This window comes from Ptychodera flava, chromosome 17, assembly GCF_041260155.1.
Source record: "Ptychodera flava strain L36383 chromosome 17, AS_Pfla_20210202, whole genome shotgun sequence".
NCBI lineage: Eukaryota > Metazoa > Hemichordata > Enteropneusta > Ptychoderidae > Ptychodera > Ptychodera flava.
This window is the reverse complement of record NC_091944.1, coordinates 36,792,275-36,818,613: the sequence shown is the minus strand read 5'-3', so window position 1 is coordinate 36,818,613 and position 26,339 is coordinate 36,792,275. Positions and strand designations below refer to the sequence as shown.

Here is a 26,339-nt window from a genome sequence, read left to right as displayed (position 1 = left end):
AATCAACTTTATCCAAAGGTATTGATTACACAATCTCTGAATACAGAAGTGACATTTTGGTAAAATGCAGCGTCGAAAAAACCCAAACTTGAAACAAAGACGTCATGTACATGTATGCTGATCTGAGCACAGGGTCCTCGAGCTGCTATGATGATGGTGATTAAACATTTAAAAATGAAGAAAAATAAAATATATTTGGACTCAGTAAAGTTGTTGTTGTTGTTGTTGTTGTTATTGATGTTGTAGTTGATAGTATTTGCAGAAAATGACAAATTATGCGCTGCAAAATTCAATACAGCCTCACTGTACACATGGAGGTAAGCTACCTCCATGCTATACACAAGCGCTGCAAAATTCAATACAGCGATATTGATGATGATGATGATTAAATATTTAAAAAGGGAGAAAAATAAAAATTTATTGGACTCTGTAAATTTGTTGTTGTTGTTGTTGTTTTATTATTGTTGTTGTTGTTGTTGATAGTATTTGCAGAAAAGAACAAAGTATGCGCTGCGAAATTCAATACAGCCTTACTATACTATGCGCTGCAAAATTCAATACAGCCTAACTATACATGTGCGTTGCAGCCTAACTATACTATGCGTTGCAAATTCAATACAGCCTAACTATACATGTGCGTTGCCGCCTAACTATACTATGCGTTGCAAATTCAATACAGCCTAACATTACCCAAGGGTTGTCACTTCATTGCCACACACTTTTTTTTCAATCGCCAAAAATGCACCTAGCAAGCATCGAAATCGGTAAAATTCGACGTAGGGTCAAAGCACATTGGTCCTTCTCAATCATACTCAAACATTTTTACCTCTTACCGATGAAAAGTCGAGAAATCAGCAGGTTTTTCAACGCATCTTGTCGTCTCTCACATTCCAGATTTAAAAGACCGCGCGGTACATTAAGTCAAGTGGGCGCATTTCAAATCGAACCAATAGCTGAGCCCGTACTGAATGAATGGGCCCGACGTGAAAACCCGGCAGTAACGTAAGTTTCTCACGTCTTTGGAAAGAACTTTCTCTTCCTATGGGTGAACTGCAACTGTTAAAGTTACCAGAATTTCATACGCAGACAGTGTCACCCATAGTCTTCAAAAGACGTAAGAAACTTACGTTACTGCCAGGTTTTCACGCTGGGCCCATCCAGCTCTGCTATTGGTTCGATTTGAAATGCGCCCATGTGACTTAATGTACCGCGCGGTCTTTTAAATCTGGAATGTAAGAGACGACCAGATGCGCCGAAAAACCTGCTGATTTCTCGACTTTTCATCGGTAAGAGGTAAACATGTTTGAGTATGATTGAGAAGGACCAATGTGCTTTGACCCTACGTCGAATTTTACCGATTTCGATGCTTGCTAGGTGCATTTTGGCGATTGAAAAAAAGTGTGTGGCAATGAAGTGACAACCCTTGGGTAATGTTAGGCTGTATTGAATTTGCAACGCATAGTATAGTTAGGCGGCAACGCACATGTATAGTTAGGCTGTATTGAATTTGCAACGCATAGTATAGTTAGGCGGCAAGGCACATGTATAGTTAGGCTGTATTGAATTTGCAACGCATAGGCCATAGTATAGTTGGGCGGCAACGCACAGGCTGTAATGAATTTTGCAGCGCATAGTATAGTAAGGCTGTATCGAATTTCGCAGCGCATACTTTGTTCTTTTCTGCAAATACTATCAACAACAACAACAGCAATAATAAAAACATCAACAGCAACAAATTTACAGAGTCCAATATATTTTATTTTTCTCCATTTTTAAATATTTAATCATCATCATCATCAATATCGCTGTATTGAATTTTGCAGCGCATGTGTATAGCATGGAGGCAGCTTACCTCCATGTGTACAGTGAGGCTGTATTGAATTTTGCAGCGCATAATTTGTCCTTTTCTGAAAATACTATCAACTACAAAAACAACAACAATAACAACAACAACAACAACAACTTTACTGAGTCCAAATACATTTTCCTTCATTTTTAAATGTTTGATCACCATCATCACCGGAGCTCGAGGACCCTGTGGCTATACTGTCTATGATTCTAAAAATAACGTCATCTGCCACTTTTTCTGTATACGCGTTTTGGCAAAACTCATCTCTTCAATCGAAAGTCGGGTGATTCCAAGGTTCTTTTGGGCACTTAAGTGTACGTCGAGCTTAAGGAATGTGGTTACATTCGCGATGTTTTATTCGAAAATTATTTATTTCTTCAAGGGCAAATGCACATAATTTATGCTGTTGGAAATACTGGCCGCTCATAAACAAGACAATATAGGCCTACTCAATATCTGTGCATCTTTACTTATATTGTCAAAGTACCACCGACACCCACAAAAAACCAAATGGTTCAGTCCAGGTATTTGCAACTCTGCCATCCGACTGGTCAACAGGAAATCAACGGCGAGTCGGAAAACTCGGACCGAGACGAGACGAAACGAGACCAAAATGACCTCTCAGGCCAGGCATTGTAATTACATCATATATACAACACTACAGAAAGCTTGCAGTTTGTTGAGAGTGTCAAAGATCGATGCACAAAGCAAGAGATAGCACAATCAATGATTGGAACAACCGAAAAAAGATTTGTTTAGATTTTTCAACTTGAGTTCAAGGCGAGCTCGAAACATGCAAACTACGACGTCGGCATTTTGGCCTAAGCGATAAGCGCCAGATTCAGATTCTACAATGACATTGATATCTACTGTGAATTCAAAATAGGTAACCTTGTATTAGAAATATACATACAGGAGATTGAAGTAATCATTTTTTAGAAATTAGATTCACCATTTATAAACACATTACAGGAAAGCAAGAAATGGTAGGAGTGGGATATCACTTCTTTGACCACAGTCACTGGTGATCAGTCTATTCCGCTCAGCGTCTATGCCCCCATAGACGTGTGTACATATGCCTGAGAAAAACCAAGTCAGGAAATCAAATGTCATCTTCGACGGTCGATTTTACCGTGAAAAGTAGCAAGTTCATCTATCATATAACCGTCAATCATTCCCTATCATTCTCAAAATTCATACCTGGTACTTAATTTGATTCAAAAACGCTCGTTTCGTGTGATTTTCGGCCGAATTCGACGGACACATCGCTAAAACATAGGCGTGAGCAATATCTGTAGTGTTGTATATATGATGTATTTACAATGCCGGGCCTGAGGGGTCATTTTGGTCTCGTCTCGTCTCGGTCCGGGTTTTGCGACTCGCCGGAAATCAACCATAGGTGTCTTTTGGCACGCGTATACGCCAGTCACCTAGGCGACGGTAATCTGCACCACTTATCACCATCGGGAAGGTACTCCTCCCCATATACCACTGGCGATCCCACCCTCAAGGCACTGCGTCATTCGACCAAGCATTGTTATTGTAATTTCCTGCATAAAATTAATAGCGAGGTCAACCGGTCAAAATGTCTTGGCATTTTCTGGCATGATGCTGAAAAATTATACGATGAAGGAAGCCAGTTGACAGCTTTCCAAAACTTAATTACGTCACACCCTGTGTGTGAGATCGGAACTGTGATTACCTAAAACCGTACATTCATTTTATGTGTTGTAGATCCCTGACCAAACTGAACAACAACAACTTTGTCCGAATGATGTGTTTTTGCCGAAATGATGATTTATCTGCGACTCTTGTTCTGGAATATGTGCGTGGCTTGAACTTGGAGAAGTTTCTGTACAGATACGGTAAAAAGGTGAGTCTTCTACAGAGCAACCCATCAAAGCGATATTCAAATGAGGAAGTACCCTGGTTGAACTGATTACTAAGATCGTCAATCAATCAATCAATCAGCAAAGTTTATATAGCGCAAAATCGAAAATAACCAGTGTTTTGCTCAGTGACGCTCACTTGTTAAACCACACGTATGCTATGGAGAACAAGTGACTTTTCAGTTTTCTTTTGAACGTTTCAAAGTTTGGGAATCTTGGATCGTGTTCTTGAATTAGTCACTGCTGGAAAGAATGGTATAATCTAAGTTTTTGCTGAGTCAATGATAGTTTACTCCTTGCTTCACTGGGTAATCGGTACAAGGTATATTGTCATATACTTCTATTGCACTGTTGGATGATGGGTTGAAAAATTCAACCAAATCTCTTCATAATTCCTATTTTTCAGCTGACTTTGGTATCAAAATATAACATCATCTTGAAGATGACTAATGCTCTGAAAACACTTTATGGATTCGCCATGAAGGAGCTGACATGAAAAATGCAAAATGACTTTCAATATTGTTATAACCTGGTATAATCATCAATGTACATAGCATGTTTTGCCAACTTTGATCAAGTAAATCCCAGTATATATCCCTAATTAGGAAAGTCCATTAAAGGAATTGACTGAAATGCTCTCATTAAATATGCAAATTAGGAATTGGGCCGGGTGAAACAAAAATGTTAAATGACTTTCAATAATGTTGTATCATACCAAGTTTCGTCAATGTTTATCTGGCCAATTCAGATATATATTCCTAATTTGGAAAGCTCATTAAATATGCAAATTAGTAATTATCTTTCATGTCAACCCTTCTTTCACGGCTGATACATTTGGGTGTGATAAACATTTGTTACAGAAGCATAACCATGATGGTGAAGGGTTAAGCTGGTTTACCTGCATTCTGAGTGTTGTCTTTTTTATTTATATTTTACAAATACTATTTGATCTCAACTTCTTGATTCACAATTATAGAAATCAATGACATACATAATTGTCTTTTGAGAAACACTGCAAACCTGTGTTTCCTTCTGTATCTGAAGTAACTTATATGTAATCTTGTATTAGGCTTATTATACACCTGTAAAAGACTAAATGGAAAACATCTGGTTCAAGGTTGACAGACATGAAAGCCTCAAGCAAGTCTTATAGGGAGTGGGTCATTGGAACACTGCTCAAAGGTTGTCAGGGACCCCTACAACCCATGTAAACACAGTCTCTAGGGTACATTGGCAATCGATGAAATTTAAATCATGTTTGTTAACAATGAATATCATAAAATTCAAATGTTGCAGCTATGTTGACGTTATGCATCTAGATATGCATGAAATACCTTGTTTGTGAACAAGAAAGTCGCTCATGCGCAGTTCCAACGAACCCCTCTCTTTAAATTCACATAAGAAAGAAAAAACCTAAATAGAAGAAAAATCATATGTACTTAAGCTGTTGGACAATCTGTGTAAATATTGATAATTTTGGTTTAATGTCCATTCGTAATTCACGACATCACACTGAAAGATAGCAATCCAAAATCCATTTCACCCCATTGCACAGCATGAGACCTGACCAATCGACTTAAAACATCAAAGTTATAACAAAGTTTGGTACAAATGTTAACAGCATGGCAAAACTGTAATTGATGGATGGTTGATGAAAGTAAATTGGCATTCATAAATACAAAATCATTCACAGGAGGTATTGGTGTGCTGGCATAGCCATGTTGCACCCTAAGAAAACTCTTGAGTATTTCTGCATTTAAAAACAAACATAACAAAGCTTGCAACCTTCGCTATGTGAACACTTTCATAAGTAAATTATTATAAATTGAAACATGTCCCTGTGGAAATTACGAAACATCTAAAGAGATTGTTATTAGGTTATCACCATTAAAGTTCTTGAAAACCATTACCTGAATTGTTCAAGCTTTATTGTTATTACTTTGATAGTTTCATTTTCTGATGAAAATTTCTGAATACAATATATTGTTTGGATGCAAAGATCTTACAAACAATTCTACGTACAAAACTTCTGAAATTTTTGGTCTATTGATTTTTAAAAAGAATAAATACATCTTAATCCATCTATACATATTCAAAATGTGTGAGAATTACAAATTATGAATATTTCAATATTTCATCTTCTGGTCAATTAATTATTAAAAAAGAACTACACTTGAACAAATCTATAAATCTTCAAATCATGAATATTTCAGTATTTCATCTTGTAAGTACTTGTGAAGTTTATTATCACATTATTTACACTCTGTATACAATAACATTACCAGTAACCATGGAAGTTGTTTTTTTTTAAGGACAGCTATGGGAATGGTAAAATTGTCCTTGATAGACAGCATGAGGCTGTTTCAATCGGAGTTAGGTCTCCATAGACAAATTTCACCCCTAATAAAATATCACTAACATTAATCTTCATCTTACAAAATATGACATGACACTGTCTTGCAATGATGGAATACCAGGTGACTGTAGATAAGTAGCATGGGTTAAAGTAGGAACAAAAAACATACAGTATGTGCTTATCGAATTGTAATTTGATGACAGACAATTTAAAATTGTTCATTACTACAAAAACGTGTCCTGAATTGAAAAAAAACCCAAAAATCTCCTTTAAAAATTATCTGCAACTTTCTTAATCAGTTGTGATTAATGGTGTCATACTTTTTGAATGAATGGTCACTGCTTTCACAGAAATGCTGCAACACATGTTAAAGCATATACTGTCCGCATGACAATTTTATAATGAAAGAGAGAAAGAATAAATCTAGTACAAACAATTTACAACTTGTGACATAAATAAAATCAATGAATCTCTCCATACATCATGGATTAAGTTCGTCTTACTGAACCTAATTGAAAAGTATTCGGCTGAGATTTAATATGGTGAAAAAGCCATGGTCTGGATGTCTGAATTTGTGATGTGTGATGTGTTTTAGCACCTGTGTTTTTGAAATTCATATTTGTCATTGCAGTGGACAAAACATAGACGACATTGGAATGGGTTATCTTGAGAAAGCAAGCTACAGTGGGTCACGTACATATAGCAGTATCTGGAAAGATAATGCTACAGTATGGGCATGAAAACATTTCCTGGTACACATCAAGACCAGTGTTTTGTTTCATTCTAGTCATGTACCATGGCTCTTCACCTCTTGTTGCATTAGAATTGTCTGCATCGTTGCAAGTAACTTATTGCTGCAATCATGATGTATTGCCACATGCATGCTGTCTTTGTTGTTGTTTGTTCCACAGCTTTGTTGTGTTCCTTATTTACTGTGTACACCTCATTTGTTTTTATCTTTATTTTTCTCAGTGTCACAGAGGGCAATAAATTATTGATGAACAAACTATAACATGATTTAGGAGGTTTGAACAGACTGTGGCGATGACCCCAATGACCCTATCGCATTCGATATACGCCAGTACCGCTGCGATATCACAGCTAGGTGGCTTGGTATCTGCAATCTTCATCTCTGTACAATAATTGCTTTCTCTTTTCTCCTTCTTCTCTTTACGCCGCATCAATGCTGTCTTCTTGTTTTTGCCTGTCGATCAGAATAACTTTTTCTTGACAGGGCGATCTGAAGTACCGATGCCTTCCTGATCTTCCTTGCTGCTGTCATCAGAACTACATTTGATAACTTTCACCAAGCTAAGGAGCTTTACTTCTGAGCATGCGCAGTTTTACCCACTTTTGAATTTCTATTAAGTTGTCAAATGGTAGCAGAGCAAGGTTAAAAATGGCTCAAAACCCTAGTTATAAAAATCCTCCAGCGTTGAAGGAAGACACAATCTATGAGACATGGAAAAACGAAGTTGAAGTCTGGCGACTTATGACTGACTTGGATGAGAACAAGCAAGCATTGGCAGTTGGATTGACACTTACGTGAAAAGAGATTGAGGCAAGTAAATTGAAATCAACGAACGGAATGAAAATTCTGATTGAAGCTCTCGAAGAAAGATACCATCGATCTATCATATGAGGCATATTCAAAATTTGAAAGATTCAGAAAATCTGATGAAATGAAAATGATTGAATGCATCGTGGAGTTTGAGAGACTGTATACAAAAGTGAAGAAGTATCAGATGGTTCTTCCAGATGCAGTTTCAGCTTTCAAATTGCTAGATAAGACCGGGAGAAACAACTTGTTCTGACAGCATCCTCAGATCTCAAATTCGCTACGATGAAGTCATCCTTGAAGCGGATTTTTGGGAAAGGTCATGAGTCTTGTGGTGGTAATACTGGTGAAATGAGCAGTACATAGCAGGAGGCTGCATATATTGCACAAAAGTATAGACCCAGGTTTGGAGATAAGAAGCAATTTTCGTCCAAGAAAGAATCACAGGGTTCGAAAACCTACACTCACATTCAGAGGGGAACCAACCCCAATAGACAAATTTGGTAGACGGTCCAAATGTGGAATTTGTCAATCAACATTTCATTGGGCAAAAGACTGTGAACATAGACAAGAAACTGCTCAAGTTAACATGGCAGAGGAAGAGCCAAAAGAAGACACTCAATGCAGACGATGAATTTTGTAACATAACATTGTTAACAAAAGAACAAAAGATATGTAGTGTTCATGACAGAAGCGTATGGGTGTGCTGTAATTGATACAGCATGCACACGTATCGTTTGTGGCAAAAGTTGGTTTGAGAATTACATACTAAGTTTGGATGGAAGACACAAGAGTAGAGTCATTGAGACAAAGAGTAGCAGAAGTTCAAAGTTTGGTGATGGTAAAAAGGTTCAGTCTGTCATGAGTGCAAAGATACCAGCGAAGATTGGGAAGACAGTATGCAGTATCAACACATAAGTTCTTGACACTAATATCCCATTACTACTGGAACAAAGCTTGATATTAAGAACGACAAAGATGAAATGTTTCGAGATCCAGTTGAACTGAATTTTACCTCCAGTGGGCATTATTGTATTAACATACAGAGTGGTTTGAAATCATCGGATGATCCATTAGAGGCATTGATTGCAGATGATCCGATGGATGAGACAGATGCACCAGAGAGCTTTATCTTGGATAGTGAGATGAGTGTACATGATCAAAAGAAGACATTAAAGAAGCTACACCAACAGTTTGGTCATGCCCCAGCTGAACGTCTGAAGAAACTATTAGAAGGGGCAGGAAAATCTGATCAGCAGATGTTTAAGAATTTGAATGAAGTTGTAGAAGACTGTGAGACATGTGTCAAGTTTAAGAAACAGCCAGCCAAACCAGCAGTTGGGTTTCCTTTAGCAACTGAATTTAATGAAACGGTTGCAGTCGACCACCATGAAATAAAGAAGAATCTTTGGTATCTACATATAATAGATGAATTCACAAGATTTAGTGCAGGAGCTATAATGACAAGCAAACAATCCAGCAGTATTTGTTCAGAAATTTATTCAGAATTGGATCAGCATATATGGAGCCCCAAAGAAACTATATAGTGATAACGGAGGAGAATTTAATAATGATGACGTCAGAGATATGGATGAAAACTTCAACATAGAAGTGAAAACTACAGCAGCGTATTCGCCCAGGTCTAATGGCTTACTTGAAAGACATAATCAAATACTGACTGAAATAATGAGAAAGCTGAAACAAGATAAAAGTCAAGACTGGGAAACCACCTTGAAATGGGCACTGATGGTAAAAAATAGTTTGTGCAACATCCATGGCTTTAGTGCATACCAGCTAGTTTACGGGCTTAACCCCAATCTACCATCCATTCTAGTTGATAAACCACCTGCCCCAGAAAGTATCACAAGGAGCAAAGAAGAAGCCAAGCATATCATTGCTCTGTATGAAACTAGAAAAGCCTTCACTGAAGTTGAATGCTCACAGAGAATCAGATGGGCACTAAGAAAACAGCTCAGGCCAACATCTGGACCATATAACACTGGTGACAGAGTATATTATAAACGACCAGATAGTGCACAGTGGAAAGGGCCAGGAACAGTAATTGGTCAGGAGGGCGCTGTGATATTTGTGAGACATGGTGGAACATTGGTCAGAGTACATCAGTGCAGACTACAGATGGCCACGCCTGATCTGCAGATACATAAGAATGAAGAACTACAAAGTTCAAAGAGAGTTGATGTAAACAAGACCAGAAGCATCTCTGATGATATAGTCAACAGTGGAAAAGAAGATTATGTAAATGAGAAACCAAGTGACAACAGTGCGGCAGAAAATTCTGAGCAAGATGAGAGAGAAAGCAAAAGAACAGAAGTACATGTATCTGGAGAACAAATTAATACTGAAAATACAGCATGTGAAGACTCATCACAGAACGATGTATCTCTGCAAATGATCCATCAATCAGAAATAGTGCAGAATGCATGAAATTGGTACCAGGTAATGTGATAACTTATAAACACAGTCAATCTGGACACTTGATGATAGCTGAAATTACAGACAGAGCAGGCAAAGCATCTGGATGCAACAAATATTGGTATAATGTAAAGTACCTTGGACCTGAAGAAGTAAAAGGGATAACACAGTCTATTGATTTAAGTCAAGTAGACAGTCTGAGAGTCGCAGGAAATAACAGATCTTAATTGTGATGAACAGAGTGAAGATATTGTCATGATAGTCGGAGAAGACAGATTTAACAAAGCAAAACTGACTGAGTTAGAAAACTGTAAAACAAATGCTCTATATGAGGAAGTAGATGACCACGGACAGCGATGTATATCTACCATACTAGATGGGTGTGTACGATGAAAACAAATGATCAAGGCACCAAAACCAAGGCAAGGCTTGTAGCAAGAGGCTGCAAGGAAGTCAACAATGACGAGATACAGAAGGATTCACCAACTACCGGTAAAGAATCTATGCGAGTTATTCTTGCAGTATTTGCTCAGAACAAGTGGAAACCAAAGTTGTGGATATCAAGACTGCATTTTTACAAGGTTCCAAGCTAGAATATATATATATATATATATATATATATATATGCTAGAGTCTGGAGCTAAGATTTCCAAAGTTGACCCGGCAGTATTTTATTGGATGGATGATCAAGAAAGATTGATAGGAGTACTTGCCAGCCATGTTGATGATTTCATTTGGAGTGGTTACGAGGAATTTGAATCTACAGTAATTGACTCTATCAGGTCAAACTCAATATTGGAAAGGAGACTGTGATGCCTTTCAATATGTTGGAATAGGACTGGCCTGTGAAGAGGAGCACATCTACCTACATCAACACGATTATGCATGCAACATGTCACCCATCCAAATTGACAGAAGTAGGATGGGACAGAAAGATAGTACTCTGACAGATGGAGAAAGGGAACTGCTGCAATCAAAGGTCGGACAAATTCTTTTGATTGCACATCAAAGCAGACCAGACATTGTCTTTGATGCTTGTAATTTGGTCGCTAACATCAAGAATGCCAAGGTTTCGGATATGCTTGATGCCAATAAAGTAATCGGAAAGATCAGATCAGAGAATATACTTCTGAAATTTCAACATTTAGATGGTGATACACTATCCCTGGTAATGTTCAGTGATGCTCCACTGGGTAATTTACCCAATAAAGGAAGCCAGAGTGGCTATCTAGTGTTTCTTGCTGACAATGATGGAAAGTTTTCACTGATATGCTGGAATTCTAAAAGGATCAGAAGGGTTGTTCGTAGTACACTGGCTGGTGAGACTCTGGCTATGGCAGACGGCATTGATTCAGCTATGTTCATTGCTTCATTATACAGCGAGCTTACTTCTGGTCAAAACAGACAAGAATATGCCACCGCTTACATGTGTCACAGACTGTAAGTCACTCTTTAGGGCACTGAAATCTGCAAAGATGGTCAATGAGAAAAGGCTTCACATAGAGATCAGTGGCATTAAAGAAATCCTGGAAAGTGGACATATCGATAGAGTGATCTGGTGTGAAACAGTTAGTTGACTGCCTAACGAAGAAAGGAGCTTTGTCACTTCCACTAATCAGAGCCTTAGAGGAAGGGATTTTCAACATGAAATCACAAAAGGATAATTAACAATGTTGTGTTGTTTCTGCATTTAATCCTAGAAACGTTGCGTTCAATTTTTCTACATTTGAACTTTATTGTATTGATGTTTTTGCTGTTCTGCATTTGCGTTACCTTTTAAAATTGCAGGCTCGATCCATCAAACATTTCTTTGTGGACTTTTCTCTTGCAACAAACTTTAAAGAATAGAGTGGAATTTGATAACTTTCACCAAGCTAAGAGCTTTATTCTGAGCATGCACAGGTTTACGCTGTCGGTTACCCGCCATTTTGGACATCTTGCATGTGAGCAGTCCGAGTGGAGCATTCACTTTTGAAGTTCTATTAAAGTTGTCAACATTCATTGCCGTATTCATTTTCACTGCTAGTGCTGAATTCTGACTCCAATACTACCGGTACTTTCTGTGATTTTCTGTGTGGTCGCTTGGCCCATTGAGTTTCCCTGTGCATCAAAAGATCATACTTGCGGACAAACCCCAGTTTGTTGCATAACTTACAAGAGAACAGATTTCTATTGGAATGGACTGAAAGCATGTGTGTTTTGTATCCATGAACACCACTGAAGTAGCGTTGACACATAAGTGTATATTGCTACACTCTTTTCACTTTCAATCAATGTCCTCGATTCGGGAAATGGGCGTGACATTTTCATGATCTGTTTTGGGTGAACCACTTGTAGGTGCATTTTCAAGGTCATCTTAGACAGAAATTTTGCACTTAATATGTTTATATTCGGTAGATTTTTTGACATCAATACTTTCTTGGACACTGCCTCTATACAATATTATCTTAGCAGCTTTCATTTTAGGCAGTATTTTCCCTCTTTGAGTTTCTCTTTGTTTCTTGACCGTGCTCTTTGTTTCCGCACTGCTACACACTAAAATAAAACAATACAAAGAGATATTCTTGATGAATCATTTGACAACAACTATGAGTCGGTTGTTGATGTTAAAGATGCTGTTTTTTGATCTCAGACATGTCAATGATCGTGCAGAGTTAAAATGTTTGACTTGTTTGCATAAAGTTTTGTCAACACCTAAAATAGTCATAAAGTAGCAGGTAAAATGGTAAGTACAAAAGATTTTTGTACGTATTGTTGTTCAACTTGACATGACAGCTCTTACATTGTGGTCTGCCTCAAATTGCAATAGGATGTTATATGAATCCAACTTACTATTATCACTACTGATACCACTGTCTGTGCAGTTGCTGTCATTCACTTCTGACTCATTTGTGTTCTCATGGTTCTGATTGTTGCCTTTATAACTGGTTTCACCAAATCTCACGTCACCATTTTCCACTCCAGATGAAGATGTAGATGGAAGTGAAATCATATTTTGTTGAGGAAGATGAGAGGTGTGATTTTGTACCTCAGTGCTATTGTGAATACAGTTTGTATTGTATAAAGAATGTGTACTGCCATCAAGCTGACTGGGAGTTGTTACCAAAGGCAAACTATTTGATGGTTGAGGGTATGGACACTGCAAAGGAGGCAAAACTAGATCTCCAACAGCGTAGATGTTCTCACTGGTATGAAGTGGAAACTGACTGGATCCAGTCTCACAGTGTTGATTAAAGCTTTCATTATGTTGCTCACTGACTGTGGTACCGGTATAAGGGATGACTTCATCAGTTGTTCTGAGAACAAGAACTCCGTTTTCCATACACCATACCATGGCAGGACTTTCAATTGGCACATTATCTACGGCAAGACTTTCAATTGGCACATTATCTGTGGCAGGACTTTCAATTGCTACACTGTCTTCAATTTCTGACTCACTGTCACTGATATCAATGACATCAGTCTCCAAATTTGGCTTTGAGATGGGAGTGTTGGTAACTTTATTCGTATTAGTTGGAGAATCAAGACACTCATCGATCACTCTCATGACTTTCTTGACACCATCAGACACCTTTGTGATATTTGTAGAGTCCTTGCCAGGAGATATCAGATCCTGAAATTGCCGGATATGAACTGAAAATGCTCATGTGTTTCATTATATATTGCATTTATGTGCAAATTTGAACCTTTGCTACATGTTTGCAACTTCATTGAAAGTGTTATGATCAACATAACAAAATTCACCACAGATCAATGCTAAAGGTCATTAAGTGTTCAAATATGTAATTAGCTGAAATAAAAATAATTAATTTCTTTGAGTACTGTCATTGTATCATCACTTAATATAGCATGTGTAATTGCCTTTGGTCAAGTCCTTCAAGCTATATATATACAATGTATATTGATCAATGTACACAGCATGTTTTGTCAACTTTTATCAAGTAAATCCCGGTATATATCCCTAATTAGGAAAGTTCATTAAATATGCAAATTAGGAATTGGCTGAAATAAAAATGTCAAATGACTTTCAATAATGTTGTATCATAGTATCTTTAATGTACACAGCAAGTTTTGTCGACTTTGGTCTAGTCAATACAGATAAATATCCCTAACTTCAAAAGTTCATTAAATATGCAAATTAAGAGTTTGATGATACATAGCAGAGGCATATATGTTTGTGATGCTGAGGACAACATCAGTACATATCAAGCTGCAAAACTTCATAGCCAAGGTGTTGTTTTAATCGATGTGTATCAGAGATTTTTACGACATCAACACACTGGGCTTGATGTGGTCTTGTTTACATCTTTCATCAGCTACACCTCTCAGTTACACATCACACCAGGGCCACTCCACTGTACGCCAGACAGAGAAACATAAACAAATCACCACACTTTGCAATGTCATGTATGTTTCTTTTTTATTCATGATGAATAAGTGAGTGTGAAAGTTCAGGAAGGTATTGAAATTTTCGCTTGTCCAGTCTCAGTGAATCTACATGTTAAACAATTTTTGGAATTCCCGATTGGACACAATGATAAGTTTTCTGGTGCTAACAACGGTCTAATCATTGCAATCCTAGTTCTTACAAATGAATGGAATGATGAAATACTGTGAGGGAACTCTCTCATCACAGTATACCTCAAAAACAGAACGAAAGAGAAAGTACTTGTGCTGTTACAACTTTAAAAATACCTTAAAGCTAAAAATAAAAATAATAATGAAACAATTTGTCTAAATGGTATAAAGGAAATGAGCTACAAGTAAGAGAACACGTCATGATCATGTTTGCGAGTGTTTCAGTGAAAAGGATGCCTTGTAACAAACTTTATTTCTTTGTTTACGTCTATGTAATTAGAATCGCTATGTTGAAAAGGTTCTTGCACCATTGAGTCCAATCAGGAACTCCACAAATACGTTTACAAAATGTATTTTCAACATGTAAGTTTTATATGATGCTGGTCTAGCCGGTTAATTCCCAAAGCTACCTGAACTTTCTCGCTCACTTGTTCATCACCAATGAAAAAGAAATATATGACAATGCAAAGTGTGGTGATTCATTGATGTTTCTCTGTAATGGCTTCTATACATTTTCCTTGTTTGATGCTTTAAAATTTAGTTAATAATAATAATTTTTATTACCCTTCATCATATTAATATTACAATTCAGTAATGAATGTACATCTGAGTTGTGCTGTGATAAAGGGTAAACGGAAACGGAAAATAGCAAATGCTAGTCTAGTCCGTTCCCAAAGCCATTTGATGTTAAAGCAAGAAAAAGAAGAAGAAACAAAAAAACTGAAGTATATCGAGGGTAGTGTAACACGAAAGTAGCTGGACTGCAAAGTAACCTAATTGTAACACTAAGTGAATAAAAGAACAACGACATAAATAAATATATAACTAAATAGATACATTACGAGTAAGTAGAAATTTGTAAAAAAGAAAACCATAAAAAAACGTATAGAAAATATATATATTTAAATATGATATACATATATGTAAAGTTGAATATAACTCTTCATCACTTAAAACCCTAATCGTGTAAGAGTAGACTTGAAAGTGCCAAGTAACTAAGTGAATAAGAACAACTACATTAATAAATAAATAAATAAATATATAACTAAATAAATACATTACGAGTAAGTAGAAATACGTAAAACACAAAAAAGTATAGAGAAATATATATATTTATATATGATATACATATTTGTAAAGTTGAATATAACTCTTCATCACTTAAAACACTAACCATGTATGAGGAAACTTGAAAGGGAGTGTCTGAACGAACTTCTACTAGTTTTTGTTTTAATTTGTTTAGGTAATGTATTCCAATAGCTGCAACCTGTATATAGTTGGACTTGAGCTTTAAAACAGATGTACATACCGGTATGTGATGCCACAGACTCCTTGATAGGATTGTGCTTGGAAGTTTCCCCATGTGCCTATGATACTTCAATACTTGTTTAACTTGGTGGCAGTTTGGGATATACCATTATAATGTAAGTATGGCAGCATCATGACCAGTTGAAGGTTGAAAGAATGCCCATTCTTACATGTTACCTGTAATATTCTTGCATTGTGCAACCTTAGAGACCTTGGAGAAACCAAATATTGTCTACATTAATTCAATGCAATACAATATTATAAGAGTACACCTTTACTTTCTTATGACAGATTGTATCACTAGTTATGATATACTAGGTTGTATGGTATTGCCTAAGTGTATGCGATCAACAGTTGCAACAGTTGCCAACCTTTTCATACTTAAATGGACAGTGCATCAAAATTTTTTCAAATGCACTTGACTGAATATCACAAGCTCAAGGTCCATAAAAGCTATGAAATATTGTGTATACACTCACTCTGGCTTGCCACGTGTAACCAAATGTGAGCACAGTGTCTCTTTGATGCTATTTTTCCTAATTGTTGACAGAAAAAAAATTACAGAAATAGTCTGCTGTATTGATTTGAAATTTGAAATAAATATTTTGTCATTATATTCAATTCTTTACAATAATAGGGATGATATATGAAATATTCCTATAAAATTATCATAATATACAACAAATGAATAGCATTCTTTCAATTTTAGGTGAACAATGGAATCCGCAAGTTTGGTCATCTAAAACGATAGCTCTGAACATATTTTGATGTTAATGGCGTAAAATAAGACGGCTGACAGCAAAAGCAGTGGTAGCGGCGGTAAGTATTTTACCCGTTTTCTCAACAAAATCTCCAAATTCTGGTTTGTAAGATGCCGCGTTCAGTGAGGTTCAGGCTCAATTACACTTCTGTTAAGTTTCTTTGCCCATTTTACAAAATTTCAGAGAAATCACCGTTCCCGTTTTCGAAGTGAACAGGCTATTAGGACGCCCTATTCAGAGAACAAGTGCGTTAACTTTTCAGTTTTATTTTGAAGGTTTAACAGTTTGGGGATCTTGTATTGTGTTTTTGAAGTAGTCACTGAAAAGAACAGTAAAATCTAAGTTTTTTGCCGAGTCAATGATAGTTTATTCTTTGTTTCACTGGGTCCAAGGTACATTGTCTTCTACTTCTATTGCACTGTTGGATCATGGGTTGAAAAATTCAACCAAATCTCTTCACAATTCCTATTTTTCAGCTGACTTTGGTATCAAAATATAACATCATCTTAAAGATGACTTACGCTCTGAAAACACTTTATGGATTTGGCATTCATAATGATTTCAAGTTAGCCGACGTTCTTGTAAGTATGACAGCTTTCTTAGTACTGATCATGTGATGACAACAAAATGCATCTTGATGGTTCAATCTTAGGTGACAACTGAAACAAAAGACAAGAACAAATACAATTTTTGTCATGATTTGTTTTAAAACTACTAACTCGCTTTTCAGTGTTACTTTGAATTTACAAAGCAAACTCTGTGTTTTACAACACACCTCATCCGCAGTCATGCTGTCACAAGATGGTCAAACACTCTGTGGCAAAATTTCAAACTGGCTGAAAAGGTGCGGGAAGGGACAGAGTATTGATAAAGAGAAAGACCAGCACACGCAAATGATATTTGAATTGGTCAAATGACCTATAATATCAAATAAATAAAATTACAAAAACTACTTGAGTACAAAAATTAACTACACACGAAAACAACTAAAGCGTTATATGACTCAGCGATGACAGGGGTGTACTCACAACTCAAAATTATTCAAAGGGCAACAGTCTGTTCGTCTTGGAATATCAGCAATCTCGGCGAGTACCTTAGCAAAGGGAGACTTGCTTGTAGACTGCTGAGCGCTGCATGCACATTCCAGTGGCTGGCGTGGTTCAATACTTGTAACATCAATGTCCGGTTTATGTGCAGAAAACTTGCTGGTCCCAATACAGTGCTCTCTTCCAGTTGTTACTCAATGGCTAGGCTTAGCGGCAGGGTGACTCTTCAGCTGGAGTAGATAGGAGTGCCCCTAAATCCACGAACACTGTCTTTTATACCTCCGACAACATGTGCACACACATCACAGGCGAATAATTGATAACCAAAGTGTACACATCCTAAAATGCAAATGTCGATGGAGTACAACCACCTGTCATCGGCATAAATTATCTCCGAGTACAACACAATCCTAGCCGAGTACAACCACCTGTCATTAATACATTAAAACAACTTGACCTCTGGCTCACTTACAAGCTTAGCAAAATCAATATTTTAATCAATACAAAAATTGGCGACACAAAAAAATCATCTCTTGACACTACTCCCCTTTCAAAGACAAAAATTGGGAGAGTCAACTTTTTGTCTCACCAATGTGTTTGTACCCTTGTTTTTAGGTTAAGCTTCATCATTTACATTGTACTATCCTACAAAATAATCACAGCTTTTCTCAGATTCTAAAATATGAAAGAAAATGTTTTTTTTTTTATTCTGTTATCGGTCTAGCCGATATCCCATAACCTTGGGTTTTGGTACTTTCTTAGAACACAGTTACTCAGTTACGCTACGGCTCAAATAGTCTGCACCAATATTGTCACAGCCTTTGATAGCAGTAACTGTGTAATCAAATGACTGCAAATACAGAGCCCATCTCATCAACCGGCTATTTGCTATTTTGGCTTTATTCAAATAGATCAGTGGCTGATGGTCAGTTTCCAGCATAAACTGCTTGCCATACAAATACTGCTGGAATTTCTGAAGTGCCCAAACAACAGCAAGGCATTCTCTTTCAATCACAGAATACCGTGTTTCTCTTGGTAGTAATTTTCTACTGGCATAAGCCACTGGAAACTTCCCATCTGGATGAGATTGAAACAAGGCTCCACCCAGAGCTACACTGGAGGCATCAGTTCTTAAAATAAAGGGTTTACTGAAATCTGGGAGTCTTAATACTGGCTCCCTGCTTAACATACGTTTCAAAACTTGAAATGCTCTTTCTTGTGACTCACCCCACTGGACTTTCTTTTGTTGTCCCTTACGTGTCAAATCAGTGAGTGGGGCAGCTATTGTGGCAAAATGTGGCACGAATTTTCTGTAATAGCCTGCCAAACCTAAGAATGACTTCACTTCTGTCACAGTCTCAGGACGTTTTGCCTCGACAATTGCCTGTGTTTTATCAGACATGACGGTTAGCAATCCTCTACCTATGCCATGACCAACAAATTGCAGTGACAAGTAGCCGAAATAACATTTAGTTGGTCTGGCCGTCAAATTTGCATCTCGTAATCTAGACAGAATTTGTCTTACAATATTTAGATGCTCATCCCAGGTGACAGAGCTGGCAAGAATGTCATCCAGGATATTAACAACATCTAGTTGAGACAACAACAGTCTCATTACACGATTGAACGTTGAGGGCGCATTTTTCAATCCAAATGGCATTCTACGGAATTGATATAGCCCCAGCGGTGTAAGAAATGCGGTTTTTTCTTTCGCAGTACTTTTCATCGGGATTTGCCAGTAACCTTTGGTCAAATCTATCTTTGTGAAATAACGCCCCTTTGACAAATGGGCAAACAACTCTTCAGGGCTTGGCATGGGTTCAGCATCGAACACAGTAATTCGGTTCAGCTTTCTAAAGTCAATGCAAAAACGATTTGTATTATCTTTCTTTTTGACGATCACAATAGGAGATGCATACGGCGAGTCAGATGGTTCAATGACCCCCATGTTCAACATTTTGATGACCTCACTTTTGACCTCCTCTGTCTTTGCAAACGGCAGAGGGTACGGTTTTGATCGAACAGGCTCAGCACTTGTCAACTTAATATCATGCTCACCAACATTACAATGACCTGGAAGATCTGTCAATACATCTGCAAATTCGGTGATCAGATATTTCATTTCGTTCTGTTGGGTCTCATCCAAATTAGGGGATATATGAACATCTGCAACAGACTCTGTTGAATGAGTTGGCAAGGTTTCAACAAGCTCAGATTTCAACCAAGATGTGGTGTCATCGGGTTCGTCACTATCTATGACAGCACTAGCAACACAATGCATCACACCTAATCCTTCTTGGTAACCTTGGTCAATTTCACCTGCACTATCATGAGGTTTTCTCTCTTGATATCTTTTCAATACATTTGCGTGATATATTTTAGTTTTTCCCCGCACATCAATTCGATAATCTAGATCTCCGACTACCTCCGTAATATGATATGGACCCTGCCATTGCATCAGTAACTTGTTGTAATTTGTAGGCAGTAAGATCAATACTAGATCACCAACTTTGAACTTCCTGGGCTTGGCCCTGCGATCATAGTAGTTTTTGTATCGCACCTGCGACTTGGCAAGTTCACTTTGAGCTAGTTTGCATGTTTCTTCCAGTCGTTCACGCAAGTCTAAAACATACTGATATGTACTTTTGACTTCAGGGGTTTCAATTTCCTTGGTCCATAATTCAGACAAAATTGCCATGGGCCCTCTAACAGTACGTCCATACAGTAATTCAAATGGGGAAAATCCCGTACTTTCTTGTGGAGCCTCTCGGTATGCAAATAACAAAGCGTTTACATATCTATCCCAGTCTTTAGGTTTTTCAGAGGACAATTTGCGCAGCATGCTTTTCAAAACTGCATTAAATTTTTCACACAAGCCATTACAAGCTGGGTGATAAGGGGTTGTCGTCAACTGTCTAATAGACAATAACCTATTTACCTCCTTCATAACATCAGATATAAATTGAGTCCCTAAATCCGACAATATTTCTTTGGGTATGCCTACTCTACTGTAGATGTCAACCAAAGCTTCAGCTACCACTTCGGTAGAAATGCGTTTAAGTGGAACAGCTTCTGGATAACGAGTGGCATAATCTATCAGAGTAAGAATATGCCGATTACCACGGCCAGTTGCTGGTTCAATTGGACCAACTAAATCTACTGCAACTCTCTGGAACGGAACATCAATTAACGGCATACTACCAAGTGGTACTTTAGTAATCCTACCTTTTGGTATAGTGCGTTGACAAATGTCACAAGAGCGACAGAAACAAACAACATCGCCATATATACCTGGCCAATAAAATTGAGTCGCAATTTTATCATAGGTTTTCTTTGCTCCCAAGTGCCCACCACGAATTGAATCATGAGCTAATGCGAAAACATCGTTACGAAATTTCTGAGGTACCACAAATTGTGTAAACACCTGGCCATGGTCAATTTTTGGAGATGTATACTCTCTGTACAACAGACCCTTCTTCATAAGGAAACTAGCTAAATTAGCCCTACCAGTGTTTACCTGTTTACCCGAACCCGCCAATTCTCTGGCACGCTTCAAAGTTGGGTCCCCTTGCTGGGCTTCCTTCAGTACTTCCGCAGTAACTGGCTCCTTACAAGTTCCCTGCCTAATCTCTGGGACAATTAGTTTTTTCATTGGCTTCTTTTCAGCCACCTTTTGAGCCCTAGTCTGTACTGCTTGCACAATTACGTTTGAATACCCACCATTCTCTGGTACCACACTTTTTACCTCAGAATCGTTCTCCTGACTTCCAACTACAAGGTCATTTTTAGACAATGAGTCAACACTAACTGGAGGTGCAAACCAGTTCAAGTCAGGATCAGTTGGCGCTCGGACCTGATCTAAATTACCTAACACTAGATCATATACAGGAGTCTCCATACACATAGCTTCCACTTCACCTACATAAAAGGGAGTATTTACAAATAATTTAGCTATGGGTGCTCTCCTACAAGTCCTGTCTATCATTATATAAGTACGAATTTCACCTGTCATTTGGGAAGGGTTGACCAGCCCCTTTTTAATAACTACGCCATTACAACCGCTATCTCTAAGGACTTTTACTTTTTGTCCATTGACAATACCATCAACAACAGGCATTTTACTTACTGATGGTTGGTTTTCAGACAAGCTGGTCATCGAAATTACAGGTAAAGCGTGCCCACATTTTAATTCGACCGCACTTCTGTTCTGTAAACTACTAAGACAACAGTCTTGTTCAATACATGGTTCACCAATCTGAGTACAAGTTGCAACTTGAACTTCGCTAACAGCTTCATTTTGCTTTTTCTGCACCGTAGTGGCTACTAAACGAGTTCTTTTCACCTTATCGACTCCTACCTTACTCCAACATTTAGCACTAGTATGACCTGGTTTACCACAGTTATAGCATATGATTGGGCCTTTATATTTAGCGCCTGATTTACTTTGACTGTCCATATATTTAGCATTATTGCCGTTAGAGTGACTAGATACCTGACCTTTGAACTTGTTTTTATTACTACATAACTGATCCTTGTAGCCCACCTGTTCCCTGGCCTCAGTGAAACGATCAGCATACTCAGCCATCTCATTAACATCAACCATAATTCTTTCACGCAAAAACAAGGATAAATCTCTATCACATCCACTCAAAAACTGTTCTCGCAGCAGTAAATCTTTCAATTTCCCATAATCATTGTCAACTTTAGCCATAGATACCCATCTATCAAAATAATGGTCTAGTCGTGCTACAAAGGCTTTAACAGTTTCAGACTTTTCCTGTTTGCTGGTGCGAAATTTAACCCTAAAGCCTTCCTCATTCAGTTGGTAACATTTCTTAATCATAATCCATAGCATCAGTAGCTGCCATACTAGAAGAAACTATCAAGGCTTTTCCACTCAATAAAACAGCCAAACGTATGGCCCATGTGGCTCTTTTCAAATTTTGGCTAGTAACGAATTTCTCAAAACGGAACAAGTATGCATCCATGTCATCCCTAGACTCATCAAATGCAGGCAGTTTGGGTGCGCTAGCTTTCACCCTAGAAGAACTATCAGTAGTAGAAAGATCTGTGCTTTCACTCAATTCCTGTTTAGAGACGACACCTAATTTTAATCTTTCCATTTGCAAACTATATTCGCGCTCCTCCCTCTGCTTTTGCATTTCCAATTGTTGTTCGTCTTTTTCTTTTTGGTATAGAATTTGTTGTTCCTTAAGTTGTTGCTCACGCTCATGCTGTTTGAACTCACGTTCTTTTTGCCGTTCTTCACGCTCTAGTAACCTTTGCCTTTTCCCTTTCACTTTCTCGTTCTGCTTTTACAAAATCATTTAAATCCTGGCCTTCATAACCTAACTGAGTACCAAGAGCAATAAGCTTTTCCAAATCCATGTTAACTGCTTGAACCAATGCCAATCCTAGTACAAGTCTTTCTCAGGGACTCAATACTCCTACTGGTATATGCAGACAAGTGGGACAATTTAGAGAAATCACCTTTTCCTCCCAGACGAGCCCCCAGTTGTCACAAGATGGTCAAACACTCTGTGGCAAAATTTCAAACTGGCCGAAAAGGTGCGGGAAGGGACAGAGTATTGATAAAGAGAAAGACCAGCACACGCAAATGATATTTGAATTGGTCAAATGACCTATAATATCAAATAAATAAAATTACAAAAACTACTTGAGTACAAAAATTAACTACACACGAAAAAAACTAAAGCGTTATATGACTCAGCGATGACAGGGGTGTACTCACAACTCAAAATTATTCAAAGGGCAACAGTCTGTTTGTCTTGGAATATCAGCAATCTCGGCGAGTACCTTAGCAAAGGGAGACTTGCTTGTAGACTGCTGAGCGCTGCATGCACATTCCAGTGGCTGGCGTGGTTCAATACTTGTAACATCAATGTCCGGTTTATGTGCAGAAAACTTGCTGGTCCCAATACAGTGCTCTCTTCCAGTTGTTACTCAATGGCTAGGCTTAGCGGCAGGGTGACTCTTCAGCTGGAGTAGATAGGAGTGCCCCTAAATCCACGAACACTGTCTTTTATACCTCCGACAACATGTGCACACACATCACAGGCGAATAATTGATAACCAAAGTGTACACATCCTAAAATGCAAATGTCGGTGGAGTACAACCACCTGTCATCGGCATAAATTATCTCCGAGTACAACACAATCCTAGCCGAGTACAACCACCTGTCATTAATACATTAAAACAACTTGACCTCTGGCTCACTTACAAGCTTAGCAAAATCAATATTTTAATCAATACAAAAATTGGCGACACAAAAAAATCATCTCTTGACACATGCATAAGAACATACCTTACACAAAACTTGTCGCATGTAGGATATGTTGAAGTGGTCTGGCAAGAAAAAGTTTTTCCCAACAGTGTCGCAATACTTCTGCAAAACGTTTAGTGCACCTTTGATTATCATTTTTGTCTTTTTTGAGTCCTTGTTTGAAACCAGACGATTCAGTTCTTCTTCAGAAAGTAGGATAAACGAAGAAATTTATTGACTATTGTCTCGCTCGGCAGCTGTAGACGACATATTTGTTTACATTCAATTTGCGCATGAGCAAATATCGTTTTTTGAAGTCAGAGGGCATCATTTTTAGGAACTGATGCCTGGCAGGCAACAGATCTAAGAAATGATGCCTGATGACGTTGTTTACGTGGATCAGCACAAAAAGAACGCATCCCACGTGACTATCAATTGACGAATTAGAACACAGACTGCAGATGAGGTGTATTAAAACAGTTACTGTCCTTGATAAAGGAAGTGTAAATCAATACAAAGGTGCATTGTGACTGTAAGTCCAGTTGGGTAGTCTGCCTGTTTTATCAAGGTGGCGAAGGGAAACACATCGATAATGTATTGGTTGTGGGATTTTGAAACATTGAAACATACCAAGACAGACAGGTTCACTTCAAAGCTAGCACTGTTTGCATTGATCAGCATTGAAAGTATTAACAATTTCGTAATCTGATTTGACTTCACTGTATTGCATGCATTCTGTATTGGAAAGTTGGGCCTCCATCGAAGGTGAAATGTCAATTATACGTTGCAAGTAATTTTCATTCTCGTATTTATTCATTTGTTAGCTACAAGTGCCAGACGTGGAAATAAAACTCATTGACTTTGCATTTAGTTCTTTTGCAAAGTCTCCAAAGTTCAACTGTGCAGGATCAATGATGTATGCCGCACCTGAAGTGTTCCGTGAAAAAACTCCAGCATGCAACATAGCCAAAGACATCTGGGCGCTCGGCTGCTGTATGGCACAGTTTATTACCTTGGAGATGGCCTATGATAAACTCTGTCCCGACAGTAAGATTGTCAAAGAAATCACTTCTAAGGTAAAAAATGGTGTGCTAGTTGTCCTCTGAACGTCGCCATGCTGGAGGATGGAGACTTCAGAAAACTACATGTCAGCGTCGTTGTCACATGAACCAGCTAAATGACAAAGCACCAAGAAAGTCAGTCATGATCTCAGAAAACTGCTAGCAAAGGAGGAAGGAAGTCAAGACTTTCGATTGGCTTAATTTCATTTGTTATCAAGTTCTTTCATTTGAATAATAAAATAGTTATAGAAGGACTTAATAATCTGAATTAATATACTGTATTATCAATCCTGTAAAGACAGAGTCAATCAATCAATCAAAGGCATTTATTTATATAGCGCCAAAATCATTTCGAGGTAATGTTCTAATGTGCGGAACAAGAAAAAAAAGATCAAAAAGCTTTTTCAAAGAGATGCAATTTCAAGTCTTTTTTTTAGAAGTTCAAGGTAGACCACTGGCAAAGTTCCAATGGAAGACTGTTCATAATTTTATACACTAGAGTTACATGCAGTCACTTACTTGCTGGCTTCTGTCTTATTCAAGAAAAAATGTGTACAGAACAGTAAATGACCCCAAACTAAAAAACCTTTCGGAACTTTCTCTGACATTTCTAGGAGAAATTTGTCATAATTCTTTCCCCTTAAATTTGTCTGCTTAAAAATGTTTACAGTCAGTCCTTATGAATATTTCCAGCATGTTGACTTGTGAATACACAAATTAAAACAACATATATCAAAATGATACAGTGAGCTATTGTTCAGGTAAAATGCAAATTTTTGAGTTGTATTGAGTCAGTATGACAGTATCTACTAGGAAAAATTAAAAATTCCTTTGTTGCCATGCCTACCAAATTACAATTGAATCTACTGTGCAAGTACCTCCAGGATAATGTGAAACAGCTATCAGATTGTCAGTTTTTGCCAACCTGAACTTCAACTCTGTCAATGAAATAACTTTTCTTCAAAATTTCACATCCTTCACTAAGGGTGTGAAATTTTGTCACAAGAACTACACCAGATATGAACTGAAAATGCTCACGTGTTTCATTATATATTGCATTTATGTGCAAGTTTGAACCTTTGCTACATGCTTTGCTACATTTAAAGTGTTATGATCAACACAATGAATTTCACCACAGATCAATTCTAAAGGTCATTAAGTATTCAAATATGTAATTAGCTGAAATAAAAATAATTAATTTCTTTGAGTACTGTCA

The 26,339-nt window shown here is 37.7% G+C and overlaps 1 long non-coding RNA gene across 2 annotated transcripts; it reads left to right on the top strand.

The window, feature by feature from the left end:
• Positions 1–972: 972 nt before the first annotated feature.
• Positions 973–26,339, top strand: LOC139116213 (uncharacterized). Of its 2 annotated transcripts, none has more exons than XR_011548262.1 (6): positions 973–1,293; positions 3,584–3,722; positions 15,907–16,087; positions 16,681–16,790; positions 17,209–17,313; positions 24,887–26,339. It is a non-coding gene; the product is annotated as an uncharacterized lncRNA (long non-coding RNA). The 2 variants fall into 2 exon arrangements; XR_011548261.1 differs by having other exon boundaries at positions 976–1,286.